The sequence below is a fragment of the Sitophilus oryzae genome, unplaced genomic scaffold (genome assembly GCF_002938485.1).
Source record: "Sitophilus oryzae breed Bouriz unplaced genomic scaffold, Soryzae_2.0 scaffold_1801_pilon_pilon, whole genome shotgun sequence".
Classification (NCBI taxonomy): domain Eukaryota; kingdom Metazoa; phylum Arthropoda; class Insecta; order Coleoptera; family Curculionidae; genus Sitophilus; species Sitophilus oryzae.
In genome coordinates, this window is record NW_022146504.1 from 2633433 (window position 1) to 2661265 (window position 27833).

At 35.1% G+C, this 27833-nt stretch overlaps 1 pseudogene; it reads left to right on the forward strand.

The window, feature by feature from the left end:
• Window positions 1-1246: 1246 nt before the first annotated feature.
• Window positions 1247-27156, forward strand: LOC115882968 (annotated as a pseudogene).
• Window positions 27157-27833: the final 677 nt, after the last annotated feature.

A 27833-nucleotide genomic window follows, 5' to 3' on the forward strand; every position in this document is an offset into this window, starting at 1 on the left:
ACTATAAACTAATAACTATGAGCAGTACCTACACCTACACTACGGTTTTCACGATCGGATTACGATTATTCAACAAGTGAAGTAAATTAAACAGGTCACAGTCACGGAAGGAAAGACCAAACGACGCGACGACGGGCGACCTACGAACTTCGAACTAGCGATGATGGCTTCCACCTCGCAAGGTTGCCAAATCGTCATTATGAAAAATTATTTATAATTGTTTTTTATGACAATATATCATTTGATGCGCAAAATAAAGCAAGAATTTTATGTTTCACCATATCACTAGTGCTAATATAACTGCCCCCTGCAAATAAAACTATTTTTCACAATTTTATATCTAGATAATTATTGAAAAACAACAACTACGCAGTATTTGAAAAATCCATGAAGTGTTGTATAGCATTTTGTAACCATAATATAAAAATAATCAGATGAAATGCATTTAAATGGGTGCAGGGTTTACAGTCTGGCAATGACATATCTACAAAAAATAAAGCAAACATTGACAACATTTGCGAGTTTCAATACTTGTTTTTGTGTTGATGCATTTGACTACTCTAAAACAAATATTCTATGTTATTGTAAATCATTTTTTTTTTAGTTTTACTAAGGACTTTTTTTTTAGTTTTACGGAGTTTACAGCTCCGTTTCACAAAATTGAAGGACGGGTACCAAACAGACAATAAAATGTACTCCTACAATTGTAAGAAAAGCTTCAATAATTTGTAGGACAGTTAGAGCTTACAAAATTGTAAGTTAATTCTAGCCGTGATTTTTCTGCGTGTAGGAATATAAATGCACACATTAATTGACACGGTCTTTATTAATGTTGATAAGTAATTGATTAGACAAATTATGATGTATAACAAAGTTGTTGAATAGGTGCTTCCATAGATTTTAAGTAAAATAACTGACTTGGTTTTGTATGAGATTTCACAATTTTTTGTAGTGGAAGAACTGCGTTGCAAGACTTGGTACTCTTTTACATTTTATGTTTTTGATGGAATCTTATTTCGTTTTTAGATGATTCTCTTTTTTCTAAGGTAATATATCTTTGAAAATAATATCAGTAAATAAATGATGGGGGAAGCCTTTCAATCATCAGCTCAATGATATGAAGTGAAAATGAAATGAAACAACCAAAATGAAAAAAAAAATCGTAAACGTATATTACGATCAAAGACGATCAGCGTGATACAGCAGCTGACAGCAAAATTTGACGTAAAAAAAAATTGACGTAAAAATGACCAATCTTGTTATTAGTGGAACTATCTCGATAGACGGAACAAATATAGAACAAGTAAGTGTATTCATATATAAATATCTAGGGTACGAATTAACAATTGGTGCATGGCGACAACCAAGACATACGAAATCCAAAGAAGAATAGGACTGACATAGGCAACATTCGGCAAATATGTGTTAATATATAGTAACACATACGTGTTAAAATCAGATCTACCAATGTGCTTAAAGAGGAAGGCGTTACATCAGTGCGTTATGCCAATCCAGATTGGACGAATGGAAATGCCAGTCCAGATTGGCCAGATTGGGCGAATGGAAACATAAATAATAGCAATGGCGAACGCTTATTAACAACATGCACAGAGTATAATCTATGCATCACCAATGCGTGGTTCATATTGAAGGACAAGTTTAAAGGTACTTGGAAACATCCCAGATTAGGTCACTGGCATCAATTGGACCACGTAATCGTTCGAATGACGCATCTAAAAGATGTCAGACTCACAAAAGCCAGAATAGATGCCGAATGCGGCACTAACCACCGACTTTTAATTTCAAAAATGAAAATCCAGTTAAAACTCAAACATCGACACTGTAAAAAGCAAAACAACATGACCAGATTGAACGTACAGGGTCTAGAGACAACAAATACCGCCATCGCCCTCCGGGAAGCCATCAAAGAATCACTTCCACCGATAACTTCAATCTCAATCTTGGAAACTGAACAAGGCTGGACAAAATTAAGGGATGCGATTCATAAAACTAGCGAAGTAGTACTGGGAAAGTCCAACAAAAAGAAACAACCAGATTGGTTTAACGAAAATCAACCTCGTATACAGACCTTCTTGGAACAAAAGCACAGAGCACATCAAGCAGTCACCTCAAATCCACACAATCCAAGGCTGGTAGACAACTTTAAATCAGCCAACAACACGCTTCGAAGAAATCTGCGCCAAGTAAAGGATGATTGGTGGTCACAAAAGGCTAATTAGATTCAATAGTACGCCACGCATCACGATTATGGTAAATTCTTTGAGGCTGTTAAAGAAGTATACGGCCCAATCAAGAAGGTAAGCTGCCCAATCATGGCACAAAATGGCGAATTTCTAAAAGAGGAAGAGCAAATTAGAAACCGCTGGAAGAGCATTACAACATATCCTTAACCAAGAAAACAACCCCAATATGGAAGCACTAAACACAATATCTCAGTATAACAGCATTGATATATTAGATATCCCAATAACGGAACAGGAAATAAGGGCCCCCATAAAACAACTTAAAAACAACAAATCGGCTGGCTGTGACGCGATCCCGGCGGAAATCTATAAGTGTGCAAGTAAAGAACTAAAGAACTTATTGGTCATCTTAAGGCTTTCTTCGATATAATATGGGAAAGCGGAGAGGTACCTCAAGACTTTTGCAACGCGAATATAGTGAATATATTTAAGAACAAAGGAAGTACATCAGACTGCAGAAATTACCGGGGAATTTCACTATTGGCTATCGGAGAAAAAATTCTTGCAAAAATTATGTCAAATCGCCTTCACCCACATATAGAAAGGATCCTTCCAGAATCACAAACGGGTTTTCGCACCAACCGTGGCACCGTCGATTCCATATTTTCCATCCGCCAGCTACAGGAAAAAGTAAAAGAGCAGCAGTCTAAACTTAATACAGTTGAGGGTTGGTTAAACTTTATGTTGCATTCATCAATCTAACAAAAGCCTTCGACTCTGTGAACAGAGATGCACTTTGGGCAATTATGAAAAAGTTCGGAGTACCCAACAAAAAATTCTTACAGTGTGTAAAAGCCTCCATAACTACAACCATTCAAGAGTGTCACATCATGGATGACTGAGCGATCCCTTCCTGACTAATACAGGAGTTAGGCAGGAATGTGTCTTAGGACCTCTTCTATTCAACATATTCATGGCAGCGCTCTCCATTATAGTGGAAAGCAAACTGAAGGAGAGAGGATTGGGCATTAGGAGGTTCAACATAAAAAGACTGAGGGCAAAAACATGTACAAAATTCATCACAGAACTTCAATACGCTGATGACTGCGCTCTAGTTGCAAACACGTTACAACAATTACAAGAAATGTTGAACACATATACCTGGGCATACGAGGCTCTGGACCTTAAGCTAAACATCGAAAAAACCAAAATTATGTGCACTCTCCCGGAAGATCATAACAATGCTGTAAAAATCGGAGAGGAACTATTGGAATGTAGCGGAATTTAATTGCCTCGGCAGTTTGATTTCGGAAAAGGCCAATATCGACTCTGAAATTCAGCACAGGATTAGCAGCGCCTCAAGAGCATTCTGGGAATTAAAAAACGGGGTTTGCTACAATCATGACTTGAGTACAAAAACGAAACTGGCAGTGTACCGAGCAATTATAATCCCCACCATGTTATATAGGAGCGAAACCTGGGTGCCGTACCGCCGACACATGAAGGCATTAAACAAGTTGCAACACCTTAGACAACTCTTAAGAATCCGGTGGTTCCATCATGTCTCAAACGTATCGGTCCTGGAAAAAGCTAACTGCTAGAGTATTGAAGTCATGGTTACAAAATCCTGCTTAAGATGGGCTGGTCACGTATGCAGAATGCAAGAAAACCGCATACCAAAATCTCTGCTTTACGGTGAGCTTGTAGACGGTAAGAGGAGGCCGGGTGGACAATTCAAAAGGTACAAGGACATTTTCCACGAAAACTTAAAGGGGATTAACATGCAGAATCATTGGGAAGAAGCAGTTCACAATAGAACTCAATGGAGAAGAATTGTAAACTCAGTTAACAGCGACAACCAAAAAGTAAAGACGCAACAAAGCAATGAGATTTTTGAATGTCCGGAGTGCGATAGGAAAATAACATCACGTGTCGGGCTTTTCAGTCACAGAAAAGCTCATGAAACAAAACGCCTTGCGTGACCATCTTTTGATGCGTGTCGAATACTCGTCAGCGAGTAATGGCAGTATGTATGTATGTATGCCAGTCCTTACATATAGACACTTATACTGACGAGTCCTTAGAAACAATCTGTGTAGCCCAGCTAGCTCTTGAAAGATCAGTGCTTGGTACATCCTTAAGAGGCAAGATACCCAATGCAGTAATAAAACAACGTATATACAAGAATATATACTTAAAAACTCAAATGGAACTGGACTGCGCATATTGCCGGACAACGGGCGATAGATGGACCAAGCTAATACTAGAATGGCGGTCAAGGCAAGATGCTCTCAGAAGCAGAGGCAGACCTCCGACAAGATGACTTAAAGAGATTTAAAGGAAACTGGATCCAAGTGGCAGAGGACCGAGAAGAGTGAAAAGTTTGGAGGAGGCCTATGTTCAGTAGTGGACACTTCAGGCTGGTTGTTGATTCAATTTTAAATTAAGATGTTTAAAAAAAGCCACTAAAAAAGGTTGAAACCAAAACAATCAAATCTCATTTGTGCAACTTCGTGTCCATACTGAATAGTTGATTCCGGTAGCGGCTAGACGCTTGACTAAATAATCATTATTCTTTATTTAATTAATGATAAAATTTAGAAATTTTCCTTTTTTTTTCGTTCGTTCATATGTGAAAACGTTGACTAAATTTCAAAATTTGAAATTCGTGAGACTCGTAGAAGTACCTTGGAATGTTGAAGATCGGTGAGTGTGTCACTATCGAAATTAAAGAGCGTTGTCTAGCGATAATTCATAAAATATAAGGTATACTATTTAGATATCTTGGCAATTTATCCAGTTATAATATATATCCTCTTGATCGCTAAAAATTAATATTCTTGCTATATCCACATCCACAACGAAGTTACGGGGGTCAAAAGTGCCTGAGTTGCTTCGATAAAAGGATGTTCGTGTGGTCCGACACGAAACAGTGTTTTTCATAATTATATATTCTTATATCTCCTACGTGGACAAAAAGACTTCAGTGAAAGCTCTCCATCGGATTGATCCTATGTTGGAGCTCATCCAATATGGAAAGTTTCCATGTTTGAGCTGATCGGCCTTGTTTTCGGAATATTTCAAATTCTCGGAAATATTTTCAAATTCTCTCTATATTTCAGAAACTAAAAGGGCTAGGACAAATCTGCGTGTAGCATCTTTAGTTTTATAAAAAAGTAGCAATGTGAAAACCCCAGCTTCGTACCTATACGCATAAGAGAGATACCCTATAATACACAAAACGGGAACACCATGTATAAAGTAAGGTTTAGATAGTAATATTTTTTAAGTTATAGTGTAATTAACATATAATATGAGGCAATTTTAATTTAAAACGGTTTTAAACTAATCGAATAAAGATATGACTTTTTAAATGCTTGCATATTTTGGATGGAGTCATTTATTTTAATTATATTAAAAATGCCCCAAAGAAAACAATGGACTAAGAAGAGCGAATGAAAGGCGGGTCGCATAAAAGATGACGGTGCCGAGATAGATTTGATTTAAATATCATTTTCTCATTTACACAAACCCAGTGCGGACGGAGGATGGGCTTGGGCGGAGGAGCGGTTCTCACTAACGTCGTTGTCGCTGCCTGCTCGCGCCAGTTCACTTTTCCAAATTAAAGCGACGGATTTTCCGTAGCAGACGTAGCGATAATGTAAAGCTTTGATTTTCCCGCCAATTTTCACGGACTATTTACGTAATTAAAACCGCTACTGCACATCATAATCTAGCTATCGAGGAAGAGAGGACCCTCATTCGGAGAAAAGTGGAGTGTAATGATAGCAATTTTGTGAATTGCGTACGTCGAGGGGGTTCGGCGGTATATATACCCTCATATATACAGGATGGTAGTTTAATCTTCCTAAATGTTTACAAGGTGTCTCAAAACTTACCTAAATTACCTAAAATTTTCTCAATAATAAATAACCTAAAAATCAAACCTCAACCTCAAACCTCAACCTAAAAATTTCTCAATAATCTTGAGACATTTCTCTGTTATATTGTCGCGAACTAGCTTGGGGGCTGTTTGCTAGGATCGCTTATACCAGGTTCTCTTTTTTAATCAAAACAATCATTAGAAAAATATACATTTATTAAATAAAAGTGTACTGTGGGGATAAAAATATCTGGGAAACAAGACTTGCTAAGGGTATACTGAAAGGAGTACTTACAGAAACATCTTCAACGTCTTCACTGTTTTCTGACTAACCATTTGACTAACTACCGATTAACTATGGCTACTAATTAACTGACTGCCAACTGCAACGCATACTCTTTGTATATTTCCTATCCCTCGTGGTCATTGCTGGTTATGTCGTTCAATAGTTTTCTATCTAATTACATTCACCCGACTATGACCATGAGGAAATCGAACTTCGGTAACCCGCATTTGATTATCGAACCGAGATTGTTGTATTTTAATTGTTTAATTTGTAATTTTATTTAAAAACATATCTGGGTTGATGTCATGCAGGTCACCGATCTCCTGGGCCTACATCAAATTGGTTTACTAGAATTATATTTCACATGATTTTTCCCAATTTGATATTTATTTAAGTCTTGATAATATTTTTATAGTAATGAGTTGATAAATATAAAGGCAGAATGCTCTACCTAGATTTGATCCTGGCTATCGGCCTGATCCACTGATTTTTCAAATTGTGATCCTCTTCTGATCGTTGAGATACATTTTCCAGTTTTATCCATTTCAAAAAGTTCAGCAACTTGGAGAATCCTCAATATAGCTCTCTGTTAAGTTAACGACCTATTATTGCATATTACAGGGAGCCGCACAGTTGCCAGGTTGTGCTGTTTTAGTCAGACCTGATGTTGACCTAGTCAGTTAGCTGTTTTAGTCACACCCGGTATTTCTAGTGCCATGAGAGAAAAGTTAATGTTGGGGTTCAACTTAGTAGTACAAGAAGTCAATATCCTCGATTCCAAAGATGAAGCGAATTTAAGACTGTTGAAACGACCAGAATTAGCCTGGGTTTACATGCATCCGTAATGCGTCGTACGTCGTTGATTTTATGCAGTTTTATTGGTGTATTTGAAAAATGACAGATCATACTTAAATATGATTGGAGCGACTGAACGAAGGACGACGCATTACGGATGCATATAAACTTACCTTTAGGTGTTACCTTCAGAAAGCTGCACTGCTGGCGGCTCACACAGTACGAAAAATGTGTATTTTTGGACGCAAATACTCTGGTTCTTCAAAATGCAGATGGTCTATTTGAAAGGGACGAATTTTTAGTCGCGCCTGATGTAGGATGGCCAGACTGTTTTAATTCTGGCGTTTTCGTTTATCGTCCGTTTTGAGATACTTACGAAAAATTGATCGCATTTGCTTTAGAAAAGCTTTGATGGTTGTGGTCAAGGGTTGGTGGTCAAGGGTGGTGGTCAAGGATTGTTAAACTTATTCTTCTCCGATTGGGCGTACAAAGATGTCAGCAAACATCTTCTTTTTATCTACAAATTGTGTTCCACGGCACATTATTCGTATTTTCCTGCTTATAAACAATTTGTGCAAACGCTAAAATAGTTCATTTTATTGGGGCAACCAAACCCTGATTACAATACTTCGATACAGAAACAAAAACCGTACAACCTTCTGGAGCATGGTACAAAGAATACAAGGTATGATCGATAGCGGCTCCACTTTCGTTCAGTTCGCGCATACCACCTGTGACGTCACTATGAAAATAATGAATAAATAAAAAATAAAGAAAGTTGACAGGAGATCTGCATTTTTTGGGGTTATGGTTAAGAATTGTTTATTTTTAAGACTTTTTAGTTCATTTAATTTAATAATTACTAAAACCAACAGTTCCAAAAATATATTTAAAAATAATAATTACCTATTAACATGGATTTGGTCGATAATAATAGGTAAGAATACTAAATTTATTTCTATATTCGGTATAAAATTGTTTATTAGGTTTTTAGTTTGCGATGTTTATGGTAAATAATTTTCATGTTCATTGCCTCTGAATTCACATGAGGACAGAGATGAGGTTATCTATGGAAAAGTAACCACAAGAGGAATTATTACATCATTTAAAAAATGTTGGGAAGTTTATTATTTCCCATCGAAAAGTAGAAAATGCCAATGCAGATGAACGTATTGTAATTGTGATAAAAGTAATTCCAAGGGTGAAGTTTATTATAATTAGTGACCTGTGCTTCTTTTTATATGTAGATGTTTCAGGTTTTGAGAATAAATTGGTTGAACGACACCCAAAATTTAGAGGAAGTATTTGCATACCCAGAATATGCTCATCGAGGATTATATTATAGCTCAAATTTCCTTTAATGGTAGACAATTATTCAAAGCAAATTAACTTTTTAAGTGATTGAAATATTAAATAGTTTACAATATGGTATATCACTAAAAATATATTACTTTTAGGTACAATTAGGGCCCGATACATTTCAAAAAGTAGAATATTATTTTATATTAAATGAGGTATTGTACCAACAATCAATTTATATTAATAACGGAGATTAAAAAATAACAGAATAAATAGTTCTTTTTTTTATACTACAAAAATAAACTATAGAATACAACAGTATTTAAAAAAATAAATAAAAAGTTATGTCCCGACCGAGATTCGAAGTCCGGTCTCTCCCTTTCTAGCCCGACTCCTTACGCACTGCTCCACAGTAACTTGCTTAGCGATAATTCAATGACGGTATATAAACAAAAAAACAGGTTTATAACAATATCTTGACGATTTGAACTGGCGCGCGGAGCGTGCTGACCAATAGCGCCTGTTATCACCTGTGACGTAGCGACCAACCTGCGCAATATCATACCTTGTATTCTTTGTACCATGCTTCTGGAGAAGTTTCGCATCTACAGGATGTGCTACACAGATAGTGGAACATTTTCTGTTCTCTTATTCATCCACAATTGTTACCTGTGATAGCTGGTTTGGCAGGAGCGTTGATTCTGGGTGTACCAAGAACACAGGAGCAAGAAGCTTTTGACAGTTGCAAGAAGCTTTTGACTGCTCCTCCAGAACCTGCTGTAGCTCCTGCCGATAGCCAATCTACGGGTGTGCAAAAGAGTTAACCTACCCGTCTGGAACGAATATAACCTATTTCAAAACGGTTTCAAAATATTCACCAAATATTCACTACTAATACCACTAGAGGTCAAATTATTTCCGGAAATTTTTTCGAGCTCATGAATATTTTGAAAATTATCCCGAGTCGAAGACGAGGGATAATTTTCTAAAAATATTTTTGTATATATAAAAAATAAATTGTGTTTGAAAATCAAATAATTAAAATGTATTTTTCGATTTTTGGTCGAATTGATTATTTAGTTACTATGACAAATATGTGACACCCAAACCTAAAAACTATTTCAGTTTTGAAGCTGTCAAGCGGCACGGCTTAAAAAATGTTTCGCTTCGGTCATGAATGCAAAGAGAATATTCGCCAGGGGATTAAGCAGTTGACACCCGCGAATACTAGGAAATCGAAGTCAAGCGTATGGAAGCAGTTTACAAACTTTCATCTCAGCTTTGTAATTGTAATGTATCAAAATTATCATGTAAACAAATAAAAACCAGACTTTCAAAAAGATATTCTGTCATTATAAACGTCAAAAAATATCATCTGGCTTCTAACCAACGTGTATGAGCAGTGTATGTCGATAGATTTTACACTCTCATCATAGATAAACGAAACAAGTTTAGATTGGAAAGTGCCCATAAGGACAATGTAAACACTATTTGGCGCTAATCTAGCAACGGTCGCGACCCAAAACTTTTGAAAATTTCGGAGCGGTTCGGCTTTTTCCGGAATTATATCGCCAAATATTGTTTATTCAAATTTATTATTATTTTCGTTTAATTTTATAAATAAAAGATAGTGTATTGCATACAAGAAACTTTATTTTATATAAGGGCGCATGTATGAAATACCTATGAAACATTGGAAACCGACGTTATGCCACGATCCAGGATGGTTTTTGCAGTTCACAGTTCACAGCACAGCTTTTTAAGTTTTTAATGCCACTTTTTCACAATTATCACCGGTTGGAGTAAATAAAACTTGAATTAAACTCACAAGATAGTAATTATTACTTTGAAAATGGACGCTATAAACACTTTTCGGAATTTCTTTAATGAGAGCGGTTTAGATTTTGAAACAATATTATGATTTTTGAAGATTCTGACTTTGACAAGAGAAAATTATTTCTGTTTTTGTTTGCCGTTGTTCTTAGCGACCGCTATAGCAGCGCCAGATCGCGTATAACGGTCGCGACCCAAAATAATTTCGCGACCTAAAATTTTTACGGGCTTTCCAATCTAAACTTGTTGCATTTATCTATGACTCTCATTTAACAGCACGAGAAAGCTGTCAGGCGTTCACCCGTCTATACACTCACACCATTTAACGTCGCATCGCCTAAATTCAGAGATCGTTATTATACCACTATTACAGGCATTTTTTACAAGGAACACTTGAACAATATAGTCATATTTATTATGACTTTAACTTCAACATAAATATTCAGTTTGTTTACCACTGGTTAAAAAGTGGGCTAGAATGTAGAATTTTTAGCAGGGGGCTTAATCACCGCGACCTTACAGATCTATTGTTGCCCTTTCTTGAGTTATAGCGGGTAGTATCCTTGGTCCTCTGTTATTTTGATTGTACACATTTAACCTGCCTAGAGCAATAAGTAACTGCAAAATGCATATGTATGCGGATGACGTCCAAATATATTTAAGCACGCACATTGTCCAGGCTGAGCATACTGTAAGCATGGTTAATGACGATCTGCTTTCTTTTGATTCGTGGTGTAAAAATCACGGGTTAGTGGTCAACTGTAGCAATACAGTTGCTTTTTGCCTTGGTGGTTTAACTAATAGAACACTAATTTCAAATAACCGTAAGTTAAGTATTAATGGTAGCACTATTGAATGGGTTGATTCGGCAAAGAACTTGGGAGTTTATTTGGATAGCGGGCTTAACTTTAAAGGGGGAGGGACTTGCTTTATGGGTTACACATATCTCCCTATTTGAAACAACTAAAAGAACCGCGAATTTCCTTGCGATGTCAATATTTGTATAGTCTGTCCAACGAGAAGATCCTTGACAGTGATAGATGTGTCTGTCATTTTAATCTCAAAGTAGTTTATTTTATTTTACAAAGAAATAAGTTGGTACAACTGGAACGCATAGCAGGATATATTTAAAATTTGATTGACAGGATGACAAGTGATTACTTCAAAATATTGTGAAAAAAACTATATAAAACTGAAAAAATGTAATCGAGTTATTTTATTTAATAAAAACGGTATGTATTAATACAAAACAAACAAGAACAAGACACTACATACCAAAAATATATAAAAAAGGACTATTATTTACTGTCAAGCTTTATGAAACTACCCGCATTTATGATTATATTTATCAATATAACTTATGTACAAATACAAATTTGTAATATTCCACAGGAATAAATAAAACAACATAAGTAAATAAAACAAACTATTTTATTAATAATAACACCTACCAAATTTTATACCTTAAAGGTTGATTAATTAACTTTAATCTTAATTTTTTTAAACCAGTACCTTTTGACATTATTTTTCTGCAGTACTAAAATCCAGTATTTACCTATCGTGTGATGTCGATATTTTTAGTATGTGTTTAGTTTGATCCTTCTACCATATACGAGATGCACTTATCTACGACGAAATGGTATACAAACTTTATCGATGGCAACTTCTTTGGTGTATAAGAATTTCTGCCTGGGCAGCAAGTATTAACCATAAACTGTGCTCTGGGTCTACAGTTAATTTTCACTCGATTTTTCCTCCACTTGACTTCAAAAGACACAAAACACACGTAATAATACGAATCAAAATGCATCATCTTCCAAAACGCAGGGTATTTAACAAAAGTTGACACAAAATTATAACCTATAATTTGGCAAGACTTTGACAAGCGTCAAAAATGACAAAAATCTAAAGGCGAGTTCATACGCATCGGCGTCCGTTTGTCGTTCATCGTTCCGTCAAACCAATAAAACTGGTTAAAAACAACAAGACACGACGCATGACGGATTTATATTTAAACCCATCCATAGATAACTTAAAAATTACTAGAAACTTTTTTTAGTAAAATAAATAGATTGGTATGGGACGTCATCTGCTTTTCTTCTGTCATCGTCTGTCGAAATCTTACCTGAGAAAAAAAAAACTGAGTATATATGATATTGTTGTATAAGGTGTTTAGAAATTGTATTCCTGATTATTTGTATAAGCTAATTGTAAAAAGATCACAAATACATGACAGATGCGTTAGAACTGATTCATTCATTATACCGCGGCACTTTTCATCTAAATATAAGGATTGTTTTTCGTATATGGCACATTGTTGCCTTAACAAAATTTTGGAATTGTTGGTGTAGCCAGTATCATTATTAAAAAAAAAGATTAGGTGTCGTCAATTTACATGAAGGTATAGTCTTTTTTTTTTGTTTGGATTTCGTTTCTAGTGATATTTTGTTTTTTCTTACTATTAAACTACCATTACTTATTTATTATGTTTTACCATTTGTATTTTGGATATTGTACAGGGTGTCTCACTAAGAATAGCTCTCGGCTGTATCTCGGAAAGTAATAGTCGAAATGCTTGCGGAAAAAAAATATTTATAACTAAAGAGTCTATGAGAAATTGCTGGAAATGATTTCCAAGTTTGTAGAACGGTCGCTAGAGGGCGTAACTCCTATGAATAAAAAAATATTTTTTTTTAATAAATTTTGCTATAAATAATAGCTTCATTGTCTTCAGTAAATTTAGGATCTTTTTTGTTAGAACCATTTTCCCCTATCTGCTAAAATATGGTGGTAGGGGCAGGTTAGATCTCTTTTTATTTAAATGTTAATAACTCCGGACTGGATAATTGGAATCCAACAAGTGAGAGCTCGTATAAAAGAGCGTTTCTTATTCTATATTATACTACAAAGTGGAAATAGTGTTTTTGCAGTCTTACACATATAATCTATTTATTATACTACATAAACAATAAAAATAAGCTTTTGAATGTAGACGCGTGGGGGCGCTGTCTTACAATTCAACAAACATTACGCGTTTTTAAAAAAAAAATAAATGCGATAGTATATGCAATTTTAGCTGATACTAAAGAGTAATAAAAGCTTAAAAAGTCAGCGAAAACCGCATCTTGATATTTTTTTTCAAACCAAAGTTGTTAGCAAAATTATAATAAATACGAAAAAATAAGCCCTTAATTACCTTATTTTTCTAACACTAGCCCTATTGACTATGACCATTCTAATAAAAAATAAGATAATAAAGATAATTTTATTTAAAAAATCGATAACGTGTCAGAATACCATAATACTACGAGTATTAATATCTGATAATTAAGACGATGACAGTGAACAAGAAACGACGCCTTAGGGAATTCGTGGTAGGCTTTGGAAAATAATTGCTTTTAAAGGGATAGTTTAAACTTCAAAATATTATTATATGAACATTTTGATAGTCTCTGCAGCGTTTTTATCTTATGATTCCTTTTCTAATAATTCCCTTTCTTCAAGAGAGGAAAAACGCTGCTAAGACTATCAAAATGTTGATCTAATAACACTTTGACGTTTATACCACAGTTTATACTATTACGTCAATAGCAATTTTTTTTCAAAGCCTACCATGACTTTACTGAGGTGTCGTTTCTTATTCACTGTCATTGATATCTTAATTATTAGATATTAATTACATCTGGCATTATGGTATTCTGGTATATTGTCGATTTTAAAATAAACTAATTTATTGGAATGGTCATAATCAAGAGGGCTATTGTAACCGTGTTATAAAAATAAAGTAAATAAGAGCTGATTTTTTCGTATTTATTGTAAATAGTTTTTATACAACCGCTCGAAAGACCGGAATGATTTACATCAGGTCGTTGGCAGTCGTTCCAAATAAGAAAGTTAGTTTTTGAGAGACTTTTAATATCAATAAACAACTAATTTGGATAATGGACATGGTCACGATCTAGTTCGAGTTCCGCTTCAACCAATGTAAATGAGACGCCCTGTAGGTACGTCTGAAGTATGGGGAGCATTAGGGACTCCCTCTTTCCCCTCTTTCACTTTTCTCTTCGGTGCCACGGCATATGTACGATTGCCATTCGCGTTTTTTATCGACTCGCCTTATCTCGGCCCGTCTTAATTAAAGTCTTTGTGCGGCGACGGTTGTCATTAGTTTCCTGCGATTTGGATTACGAGAGCGGCTGACGACGATGCCGTCCCCTCGTCTCCCTGCCCCCTTTACCCCCCATCGCCCCCGCTTCCTCTCATATCTGATCGATATTTGCACTTTCGTGTATGAGAAATTGCTTTGAAGCCGTACAAAGGCCTCGAGACGAAGTTTCAAGTATGTTATGTATCCGAATTTAAACAAGGGCAATGTGTGTGTGTAGCTTTAGGTTTGTGATTGGATCTATTTGATGATCTCGGTGGTTTTAGACAAAGTATTTAAGCTTTATTGGTAATAAAAATATGTCAGAACAATATACAGTGTAAATAATATCTATATCTTTGGGACAGATTCATTTTTTCAAAAAAGACTTCTGGGTATTTCGCCACTTGCACTGTAAGAAAATCTACAAAATAAAATAGTTATTTTTTGTATATATACAGTGTGTATCATCTCAATTGTATAAAGTCGATAATAAATAAAAGGGATATGTCAAGCGTTACCAACTCTCAGAAATAGTTTTTCCTACGAAGACGGTCAAAATTTCCGTTTTTTTTTATCTAAAAATTTCCACGAGTTCTCAAATCTAATATACTGTTGTCAATACAATACAGATCTTATGTTTGTTAATTGACAATTTAAAAATTTTGCAAAAAATTTTTGAAATATACTTTTCAATTTTTTTTCGCGGAAAAAAACTCATAGGGGTGTTCCTGGGATCGAAATATACAACCTCTAGAAATACCGTATGATCGAAAAAAAAAAAGAAATTTATCTCGAATATATTGTAGAGTACTTTTAAATCATCCAGCCCTCCAGCCCTTATGCCATCGACATATTGCAGAGCGATCAAAACATATCACTACTTTTTAATGGACATGTATTCGATGACATCTAAACTGTAATGGATACAAATAAAGTACTACAAAATCGGATAAATTTAATAAAAAACCATATTATACTGAAGATGAATTCTGACCTTTTATTTTATGTGGTATCATGGTCTCATTTCTGTAACAAGTTTGACGTTTGACGTTTGACATATGACGTTTGACGTTTGACAGCTCCCCTCCTCCTCGCGCCTGCGCCGTGTTCCTCCTCCTCGCGCCTGCGCTGTACCCCCACTCCTCGCGCATGCGCCGTGCGCTCTGCTCCACTGCTCCACTGATGCAGAATCGGCCTTCTACCTCTACTTCGGTAATATAAGAAAATGTATATTAACATTATAAAACAGGTATAAAATAGATAAATTGAATTTTGGCTGTCTTGACTTGATGGTAATAATTTTGATTTAAGTCATTTTGCCGACTACTTAACTCGCAGATCCAATTTAAACCAAAAATAGAGACTTAAGTCATAATAACCACTTAAATTCCATTATATTGATTAAGTGTTTACGAAAATGACTTGACTTGAAACAAAATGATTTAAGTAAAAGACTTAAGATTTAAATCATTTAAACTTTATGTTGAAATTGACTTAAGATTTAAATCATTTTGACTTTAGAAATGACTTAAAGCTTAAGATTTAAGTATGTTTGAAACTGAGTTCTTACAGCTCTGTTGCAGTATTACAGTATAACGTAGTAACAATAGTGCAGTAAAGCTTGGACCAAGAAAAAGCACACCGTCCACTGGATAAACAGACAGGGGCACTAGGCATAGCCCAAGGCCTACAACAGGTTTTTGACAGGATATATGGCTGTTAAGTGGTACCTGAACAAGCTGAACCTGCAGATATCAAGAAATTCTTTGATACAGACTTTGCGATAAAGATCCTGGATCAGCAAAATACATAATATGCCATTGGGGGGTCTTTATATTCAAGTAACACTTTCTATTTGGGAAAGCAAGGCTAGAACCGGAGGAGTTATGCTCGCATCCTATCAAGGCGTCGCAGGGTACAGGGATAGGAGAATGGTTGCAAACATAGAAAGGAGATTAAAAATAATAGTCTTACTGATCGCGTTTCCAGCATAGGATGGCCTATTAATATTCAGGGGAAAATATTAAATAGAACACCCTATATATTATTCAATTTTTAGGTAGACAAATTTCATGTACAGCTGTTCCAGGAATATTAAGTGGCAGTAAGAAATTCTTTTCTCACTGCTCTCCGGGATCTCTGCAGGATCAGAAGTTGTGACTGTAAGGCATTTGAATTTAGTTCAATGCATATCAGACAACGACTTCCTTGATCTTGGTCTCTTGGCCTTGCTGCAATTTTTTTAAATAGATTTTTACTACACTTTTTACAAAAAAAAATAAGTAAATAATTTTTCAAGTAAATTAATGCAAATAATACTTTAAAGTAGTATAGAAACAATATTTATACCCGATGAAAATGTGTATTTGAAATCATCAGAACTAATTGTTAAAACAACAAATTTGAACGAATAGGTAACTTTTTATATCATATTTATTTATTCCAATGGTTCCAAATACATGAGCATGAGCACATGAGTTCCAAATACATGAACATGAGCACTACATACGGCAATATTTGGTATGTTTCGACAAAAAGCTTTTATACGAATATATAGGATCCTATATATCCTACGCGGAGCAAAGGGCTTTGTTTGGCAGTTGTTTTTGCTTCGTTCCATGTTGGCCCTATGTGTTTTAGATCATCCAACATGGAACGTCTCCATGTTTGAGCTGATAGTCCTCGTTTCCTTTATCAGCATTAGAATGGAATCCCTTGGGGATTCCATTCTAACTGATTTCGCTATATTACCATTAGGGTTCCGCACTTATTATGATATGTGACCTATCCATCCCCATTTTCTTTTGCGAATGTCAATGCCTACTTCTTGTTGGTTTGTAAAATGAAGCAGGTCGGTATTGCGCCTAGTGTCCGGCCAAAGGATTTTTAGTATTTTTTTAAGCAGCAATTGATAAACACCTGTGGGCAGTTGATAAATATTTTTGTCACTCTCCATATCTCACAGCCATATAGTAGAACTGGAATGACATTGGAATTGAATATTCTTCGTTTTGTCTGTGTGGAGAGTTGAATCACCCCCAAATTGATTTTAGATGGACAAAGCCTAGTTGGGTCTTCCTGATACTGCTGGCAACATCTGCATCGGCGCTATTTTTACTGTTACAATGCTTCCCAGAAAAGGAAACTCTGTTACGTTCTCAACATTTTTGTTTCCTACATTAAATGTAGTGTTGTTATTTGTGTTTTTGCGCATTGATTTTGGTTTGCCTATGTTTATACTTAATCCTACTCTCTCTGCTTTTGTTTTTAGGCTTCTGAGCAGCGCTTCCATGCCTTTGAAGGATTATGTGCGAGACAGATATCATCAGCATAATCAAGATCCGTCAGATGCGATGTCCAGAGGCCATTGTACTCCCCTAATGTTTGCTTTGGCTTTAGTTAAAATGCTATCGAGCACTATATTAAATAGACGCGGCGATAATATGCAATCCTGCTTTAGTTTTATCCCCAAGTTAAAACTGTCGCTGGTTCTACAGTTGTGCAGCACATTGCATTCTGTGTTAATGTAGAGTTCTTTAATAATAATAATAGCACCCGCATATAGCGTTTAACGCCTTAGGAGTAGCAAGGTACAGCTTGCCATACTAGAGCCGTTCGGTATACAAGGAAGGTAATGTGGCTAGCACTACGCTTCAACCGCCTATTATTACCTCAGGATTGTGAATCCTAAGTACTCATTTAAGGCTGAGTCGACCTAGGTATCCAAACTACTTTTATTTTAATAAAAATAGTCGGCTGATGAAATGCCGGGTGTGGGAATCGAACCCACTACCTTCAGATCGGTATAGACGAGAGCCTGTACCTCTACGCCACTAGGCACTAGAGTTCTTTAATAATGTTAATTTTTTTCTCCTGAACACCTTTTTCTTCTGGTATTTTCTATACCATCAAATGGGGGATACTGTTAAAAGCTTTGACGAAATCTATAAATATTAAGAATAAAGGTGACCTAAATTCTACTGACTCCTGTATGATAATGAGCAATGTATTAATATGGTCAATGTACGAGTGATTCGGTCGGAAACCAGCTTGGTTCTCTCTCAGAGTAGGATATTTGTGCTTTGATATATAAAAAATTGGGTTTGAATTTGTTCAAAGGCTAAAAGTGGAAATTTCAAGTATGTTATGTATCCGAATTTTTTGTCAGTATATGACTTTAAGTAATAATAACAAGGTGTATCGAATTTAAAGTTCGTTGTTTCTCAAAAATCGATATTTTGATATACTCTTTCCCTCTGGGAATTTTTCGACGTCAAGCTCAATGGATTCTGCGTTTCTCAGCTTCGCGCAGTGATTTATTATTATTTTTAACCCTTCGGTTATATTTTGCCTGATAAAATGGATGGTAACGGTTCCGCAGCAGACTGGCTGCCAGTCATTAATTTGTTAGGCGGTAATGGTCTGACGAAAATATAACCGAAACAAAATTAATATGTGTGCAGGCTTGTATCGAAAGCACAAAAGACTTGATAAATAACCCGTGCACAGGTGTTTCGCTCGCTATCAGAGTTACCACCCTTCGTTTTAGTAGGTAGAGCTCTATCTAAGTAAAAATAAATTATATCGAAAAACAGTAAATAGGTGCTGATGAACGATTTATCAAAGTCTTTTTCGTGTTCTTGAGGAAAACGAGCGGCAAAGGGTTTCATGAAAGACGATTTGGAGCTGCTTGTTTACTTATATATTATTGTATAGTTTAGTTACAAAAATTATTCTAAAACGTAATTTCCACGGGTTTATTAAAAAAAATCCGAAGATTTAAAATCTGTTTTTTTTTTATATTTTTATCCTCTGTATATGACTTTATGATAAACTTGGTATGCCAAGAATATATATTTTGATTATATGTGTATATTCCCGCTCTAAAATTTATCAAAACCAAAGAATTTTAAAGAAGCTCAATTTCAGCCCCAAAACGTTTATGAAATCTTGCTTTTTATACTTTTTTCAAAATTTTCAATCTTCTTCCATTGAATAAAGCTAATTACAGTTCATATCAAATAAATTTTTAGTGACGTTATTAAGCTTGATCGGCACAGCTGGGCACAGCGTTGCCCACTTTTATGGATTTTCTAGTAATGGGATAACTCGAGCGAAAATTCGCTCGAGTACTCGATTATTGAAATAACCGACGTCGCTCGATTATGAACGAGCGATGCAAGTGACGAGTTCCGAGCGACGAACGCAAGCGATCCTAGAAGGAAATAAATTGAAATCCGATTTTAATTTGACATACTCGATAAAAAGCCGAGCGAATTTTCTACATACATTGCAGGTAGCAAATTTATATGACGTTATCCGTTGCGTATCTGAGGGACAAAATTTTACGACCTACATCGACAATGGTTTGAAATAAACTAAATCAAGCGATCAAGATCAAGCGAATCGCTTGCGACTTGCCATTCATTACCGGAATATGTGCCCTGCGCACGCAACTTACTGCTTGACGCTTGGCGTTAACGAGTGCTTACAACAAGCGACGGACGAGAAACCGTATTTTTAAATACGAGCGATATTTCGCTCGAGCGATCGCTCAAGCGATATGCGATCATTTCAAGCGGTTATTGCAATCGCTTGAAACTCGAGTACTTGATCATTGAACTTAATCGGTTTTTCGCATCACCAGTATTTTCTTTTAATCATAACATTTTAGGAAACAAAAATAAGTTAATTATAAATACTTATATAAACAGTTTTTATTTGCATCAACAAAACCCACCTTCTTAACAGCTTAAGGGCCATTACTACCGCTTTCCAGTTCAAAATATTCTAATAAAGTTGCGATGAGTTTTTTACGGCTATTAAGTTAACTTGTATCCTGAGGTAATTATAGGCGGTTGAAGCGTAATGTTGACCACATTACCTTCCTTGTATACCGAACGGCTCTAGTATGGCAAGCTGTACCTTGCTACTCCCAAGGCGTTAAACGCTATATACGGGAGCTATTATTATAAGTTATCTTGTACACTTCGACCTAAAAGAGGTTCTAAAAAGAACAATGTTGGACTGCAAGGTCTTCTAGTATACATTTTCAATCTTAAAGTATCACAACACTATTTATTTAAACCAAAAACTCGTAATACAAAACCGAAGTGTCAAAACGAATGACAATGTCAGGAAATAAATAAATAAATGAACTGAAATGCCAACTTGACATTTTTTACACCAGAACTACCACCAGAATCCTCAGCGCGAAATTTTAAACAGCGCGGCGCCGAATATTTCTATGGTTGGCAAAAATTAATTTAAAAATCTCGCCCTGGATTACGTAACTAAAAGTTTAATTGATATGAAATATATGTATGGTTGGATGGCGTCCTTTATGAGTTTTTTTTTTATTTCTTATATAGGGTGTTTTAAGAAATTGCATTAAAGTAGAAATTTTGCATAATCTGAAAAAAAGCAAATCTCTCCAAAATACTAAATAGTGAAAAGACCGTATGCTCTATGACTGAGCTAATAGAGCCTTGCTATGGTCCCATATAAAATGTGTTTCTAAAACGAATAGTTTTTACATATTTAATTATTACATTATTACTCTATATGTTATTTTTATCCCTAGAGGATGATTTAAAATAGTATATATTGTTTTATTAGGAGTAAAAATAGCGAGACAACGTTTGACGAACGAGCGTTAGCGATATGCGATATATTTAGATCTAGATGTCCTGGTAATGCATTTTCGATTAGCGAAATTTCATACCTCATTTTCTAAGGGTATGAATTTCCCAAATTTACTTTTTTTCTAACTAATTAACCTATATCTTTAAAGGCCAATTTTCTTTTATGTCGATTCTTATATGACTCATCCAGGGTCACGAAGTTTTATCTAAATTTTCAACAACTACCTATCTGGGGGATGAAGGGCGAACATCTCTTCAAAGTGTTCACTTAAGGATTGTTTGAGCATAATTTCATACTTCTATACGAGATACCAGCAATTTTCACGAACACAATTTTACTCTCTAAGAGAATGAATTTTTGTAAAATCACTTTGTATGGATTTGTGAATTTAATCACAACTTACAACAACTTAACAACAATCACTTAAAATTGCTATTTTTATTTAATACTTGCATATTTTATATTTAGCCTATGTCAAATAGATTTAGTTTCAACTGGTATCAAATTAATGTCTGGTGTTATTGGTCTTTGTATTCTCTAGGCATTGTTCTTTCGGTCTCGTCCAAGGAGCCTGCAACTGCAGCAGTATGTTGACCAATCAATACAGACTAGTAAATTTGTTGATGACAACTTCGTTTACCAACTTGTTGCCTAACATGTTCCCTAGTGAGTGTCCTCCTTTAATATGCATTAATATTAAATTCGGAGATTTTTTCTAAAAAAATATATATAAAAATATTATTACCTAAAACAAAAATCTGCTTGGCAGAAAATTAAATCCCGTTCGGCAATGGCCGTCGCAAGCAACCGGAAATAAAATCCTTTTGATTCTCCGCCGCCTGTCGTCCAGAAACACAGAGCGAAAGACCGAGAAAAGAGACGAAATCAATATCAAACATCAGCTGCGTGACATTTATTTTCGTCTCTTCTGGAAAGCCCGCTTCTGGAAGAGCGACGCGGCCGAGATATTACTTTTGCGGCTGTGTGAGTGCGTTATTCGATCGGCAAAGTGCCCCCCGCCGCGCCGGCCCTCCGGCAATCAGAAACCCATTAAGGTTTCTCTGGGCCACCGGCCAGGGCTCTCCACGTCCCGGTCCCTTGACCGCAGGAAGGGCCGATGAATAAGGCATGCCGGGCTAGCGCGGGCCTAGGTTCGGGCTTTAGGTGCTATAGGCTTCCGCGGATTTTTCCTGCTTTTGCCTCCATCTACATGACAAAATGTGCGATGAAAAATGCATTCGGCTTTTCCATTAAAATTGGATACGTGACGGTGGAAAAAGTTTATCCTGTAGGAAATGCCGTTAAAATAGAACTTTTTTACGTAAAATAGTTTTTGAGATTGTTAAAACCAAACGATTCGTATTTTTAAATATTTAACCACTTGTCAATGATATTTGTCTCCACATATTTACACTAAACACTGTAGCATGTTTTTTTTAAACTATTGTAACAAAATATATAAGTTAATATAAATATTACACTAGGCGTGTCAATTTGAAATTATAATAATTAATCCGATATAAAAATATCGGTAATAATATATTAACATAATGAAGCATACTTCGTTTTAGTACTATTTAAATATTAATAAAATCCTCCTGCAAGAAATTGTATGATTATTTCATATTAAGTTAAGTCGCCCGACGCCACTGGCCCCTCGGGTATGTTCGGCAAATCGGCCGCTATCTTTTGGCTGCTAAGTTCACATCAGTTAAATTAGGTACAAAAAGTAAGACACCTAAAACCGAGTAAAAACAATTCATTATGCTCAAAACACACGTTTTATGTATTCGTTATTACAGGTAGAGTTGTAATAATGTATGCTAGTACCGAAAGGTGTAATTGTATAAGATTTAGTTCTCGTTATTTCTAATTAAACTTAAAACGGTTAAAGGGGTGTGTTTTTATACTGAAATAGATAAATTAATTATAATGGCGTAACTGGTATCTCTGCACTTTACAATACAGGGTATTTTGTTTACACTTTTGCTGAATTTTTCACCCTTTTTCAGCAATTTTTTATTTCTTAGTGACAATTTCTAGTATGAATAATTATAAATATAATAGGTCATGTGGGAAGTGGCAATATTGCATTCCTTTTAGTGCCGTAACTATGGTAATATCAGGGATTAAAAAATTATACATATGACGTAGAATCATAACTGCTTATTTCATTCTGGTCCACTGTTCACCGCTTGCACCATCTTGTCTCCGGTACGGCACACATCTCCCTAGGGAGATGTGCGACAGATAAGACTGCATCTCGTTGAGAGAGGACGCACCCTCGCTAATCTTACATCGATAGCATACGCATTATAGGTACGTTGATATCGTTTTCCTGCGAACATATTCCATTGCTGTCACTTCGTTTTCATCCTCTTCTGTTGCTTTCCGCCCCGCTCCCTATCTACGACGACGAATGGCAATGGTCGTTTTAAAGCAGGAAACCGCTGGATAATATTTCTGTTACCGGGGTTCCCCGTGGGAATCGTTTGGCCGGAAAATAGGGCGATTATTTAAAATCTAGTTAAGGAGCGAAGGATTTATAAGGCAATTGTTTATAATGGGAAGTGATAATAAATAATATAATTAGTATAAATTTGATTATTGGTATAATTAAGTAGAGTAATGTAGAACTCTATACCAAATTATTATTAGTGTTATTATTTTTATTTTATACTATTAATTTCTATAAAATAATTTTTTATTCTTTTGTTAATTTGTGAGAATAATAACATAGATTAAACTTGAGGATTGGGAAACTTTGGTGTTAAACAGCAAAATAAAACACTAATTCACCACAGTACACCAAGAACACTTTTCTTTTGCACTGGACACGAAGTAGAGGCGAAAAATCAGTTTGAGTATTTTCCAAGAGTATGGTTTAGGTCTGTGGATGATATTTTTGCCGTCTTTGACACACATTCTAACACCATAAATATTTTTATTCCTAAATTAAAAAATTGTTTCTTTTCCATTACATTTACCTATGAAATTGAGAACAACGATAGATTACCATTCCTAGGTGTACTAGTTATTAGATACACTCATAATTGCCTGTAATTTTGACATCTATAGAAAAAATACCACTACCTGCAGTTATATTCCTAATGAGTCATATCATAGTATTGAACATAAGATGGCTAGTTCGAATATCTTAGTTCATAGATTACTTAGTTTTCCACTTACCAACGAAATATTTGAAATAGAAAGAAATTACATTAGGAATGTAGCTGAATGTAATGGATATCCTCCTTCACTAACCGATAAAATAATTAGAAACCGTATGTATAAGTTTGCGATTTCCGAAAATTCGACTTTTCAAGTGGAGAAAAGTACGTCAAAATATTTTTCAATATAGTTTGATAGAGAGTTATCCCGTGGTTTAAAAAGAATTTTTAAGAATGTCAATTATAAACTTGTGTATAGTGCTAATAATAAATTACAACAATTATTAGGCAATCTTAAAGATAAAACACCTCACTTGTGGTAGAACTCCGGTAGTTTCTCGCCGCTGCCGCCATCGAGAGACAAATGCGACAAAGCACGTCTTCTTCATCTCTTCTTTCGTCAATTCAAAAATCCTTGAAAGTACCTTTCTTATGCACTGAAGAGCATATGGAAAGTTTCGGAGTATTTTGATTTTCTCGGAATGTACTTGATCAATTTTAAACTTTAACACACCTACTTGTCAAACACACAATTTGATACTCTGTAACTTTTGATGTATTTTATTTTAATTTAGAATGATATTTTCCGTGTGACGGGTGATTAAATGTCACTTTAAACCTAGAATACTAATGTATCGTAATTTTGACGACGCTCTGTTTTCTTCGGTCCGATTTTGTATTAATACGGTCGCTTAAACGAAGTTAGTCTTGTGATCGACAAATCTCTGTGCACATCGATGTAGGTCTTTTCTTTGATGAGCTTTGGTGAGATCGTCGTAAAATTTACAAGTGATTTGTATTAGAGTAAACCTTTTAGAATAAGTAGGTATAGTGATACCAGTTTAGTCAGTAAGATCGAGGGTTTACCTTCTTTTCGTAAATGTATAAATTTTATTTGTTAGAAAATGGATCCACGAAAACGAACCTCCACCCACCAAGAGTTGGAAAATGAAATACAAAAAATAATGAATGAAGAGGACGATATGGATGGTTCTGAGAGTGATAACGAGAATGATTGGAAAGAGGCAGACAATTTAGAGGTTGAAGAGGACTCAGCAAAGATCACAAAAGATCAGACAAAAACACTAAGTCCAGCGATGGATTTAGTGATTTTGAAGGAAACGAGGTTAACCTGATCAAGATATAGACTACCGGCCACCTGATAGTCCTTCTATTAGTAAGGTTTTACATGCGATACCTATTCCATATTACCCGCCACTTTTTTTGACTACACAAAAATTCACATTTCTCTATATGCTTTTGTAACTTCATAATCTTTCCAGATATCTAATTCTTACAGGAGAACCTTTTAAACAATACTACTAGCTATTTATTTCCAAAATTTGAGATTAAAAAACAATATTATTGAATTTATATAGAAACATAAAAATGGTATTCCATATTACCCGAAAGAGTCCAGCCAGTCCAGCGATGGACTTAATGATTTTGAAGGACCGAGGTTAACCTGGTCAAGATATAGACTGCCAGCCACCTGATAGTCCTTCTATTAGTAATGGTAGTTCATCTGATGATAACATCATCAGATTAAACCAAAAATGGTGAAATTGTTCAAGTTGAAGACAGACGTTCAATAACTGTCTATAGTGAAATATTGTTGATATTGTTTAGAGCAATTTTGGGTAATATGGAATAGACCGGATAGGTAATATGGAATACCTTATATTTCGAAAACAATATGCGCCATCGATGTTCTAATAGTTAAAATGCTATTAGTAGCTGAATTACACATCACATGATTGGAAAAACTCAACCGCCAATATCTCGTTAATAGAACGTTATTAGTCGTTAATAAAACTGAAAATTACAAATTGACGGTTACCAAAGTTTTTTACAGGTGTGGATTAAATTTTAATTGTATAGTAATTTTGATAGAAAGAGTTGTTTCTTTGGTCAGGTAAGGCTAAACAAAGTATACTGTATTTGTTTACTAGGTATTTAGTTAATACCTTCGGGTTAATGTTTAATAATATTCTGTTGTTTCTGAAACATGTATTGCGGGTAATATGGAATATTTCATATAACACAAAATGTGAGTATTTTATATCGCTTGACCATAATCACTGAAGGGTGAATAGTTTATAGGATATTTTTTATAGGATATTTATTTTCTAAAACGTCTTCTTCATCTCTTCTTTCTTCAATTCAAAAATCCTTGAAAGTACCTTTCTTAGGCACTGAAGTGCATATGGAAAGTTTCGGGGTATTTTGATTTCCTCGGAATGTACTTGATCAATTTTAAACTTTAATACACCTACTTGTCAAAAACACAATTTGATACTCTGTAACTTTTGATGTATTTTGTTTTAATTTAGAATGATATTTTCCGTGTGACGGGTGATTAAATGTCACTTTAAACCTAGAATACTAATGTATCGTAATTTTGACGACGCTCTGTTTTCTTCGGTCCGATTTTGTATTAATGCGGTCGCTTAAACGAAGTTAGTCTTGTGATCGACAAATCTCTGTGCACATCGATGTAGGTCTTTTCTTTGATGAGCTTTGGTGAGATCGTCGTAAAATTTACAAGTGATTTGTATTAGAGTAAACTTTTTAAAATAAGTAGGTATAGTGATACCAGTTTAGTCAGTAAGATCGAGGGTTTACCTTCTATTCGTAAATGTATAAATTTTATTTGTTAGAAAATGGATCCACGAAAACGAACCTCCACCCACCAAGAGTTGGAAAATGAAATACAAAAAATAATGAATGAAGATGACGATATGGATGGTTCTGAGAATGATAACGAGAATGATTGGAAAGAGGCAGACAATTTAGAGGTTGAAGAGGACTCAGCAAAGATCACAAAAGATCAGACAAAAACACTAAGTCCAGCGATGGATTTAGTGATTTTGAAGGAAACGAGGTTAACCTGATCAAGATATAGACTACCAGCCACCTGATAGTCCGTCTATTAGTAAGGTTTTACATGCGATACCTATTCCACATTAACCGCCACTTTTTTTGACTACACAAAAATTTACATTTCTCTATATGCTTTTGTAACTTCATAATCTTTCCAGATATCTAATTGTTACAGGAGAACCTTTTAAACAATACTAGTAGCTATTTATTTCCAAAATTTGAGATTAAAAAACAATATTATTGAATTTATATAGAAAAATAAAAATTGTATTCCATATTACCCGAAAGAGTCCAGCCAGTCCAGCGATGGACTTAATGATTTTGAAGGAAACGAGGTTAACATGGTCAAGATATAGACTACCAGCCACCTGATAGTCCTTCTATTAGTAATGGTAGTTCATCTGATGATAACATCATCAGATCAAACCAACCTGGTGAAATTGTTCAAGTTGAAGACAGACGTTCAATAACCTTTTATTGTCATTTTCGTAATAGTGAAATATTGTTGATATTGTTTAGAGTAATTTTGGGTAATATGGAATAGACCGGGTAGGTAATATGGAATACCTTATATTTCAAAAACAATATGCGCCATCAATGTTCTAATAGTTAAAATACTATTAGTAGCTGAATTACACATCACATGATTGGAAAAACTCAACCGCCAATATCTCGTTAATAGAACGTG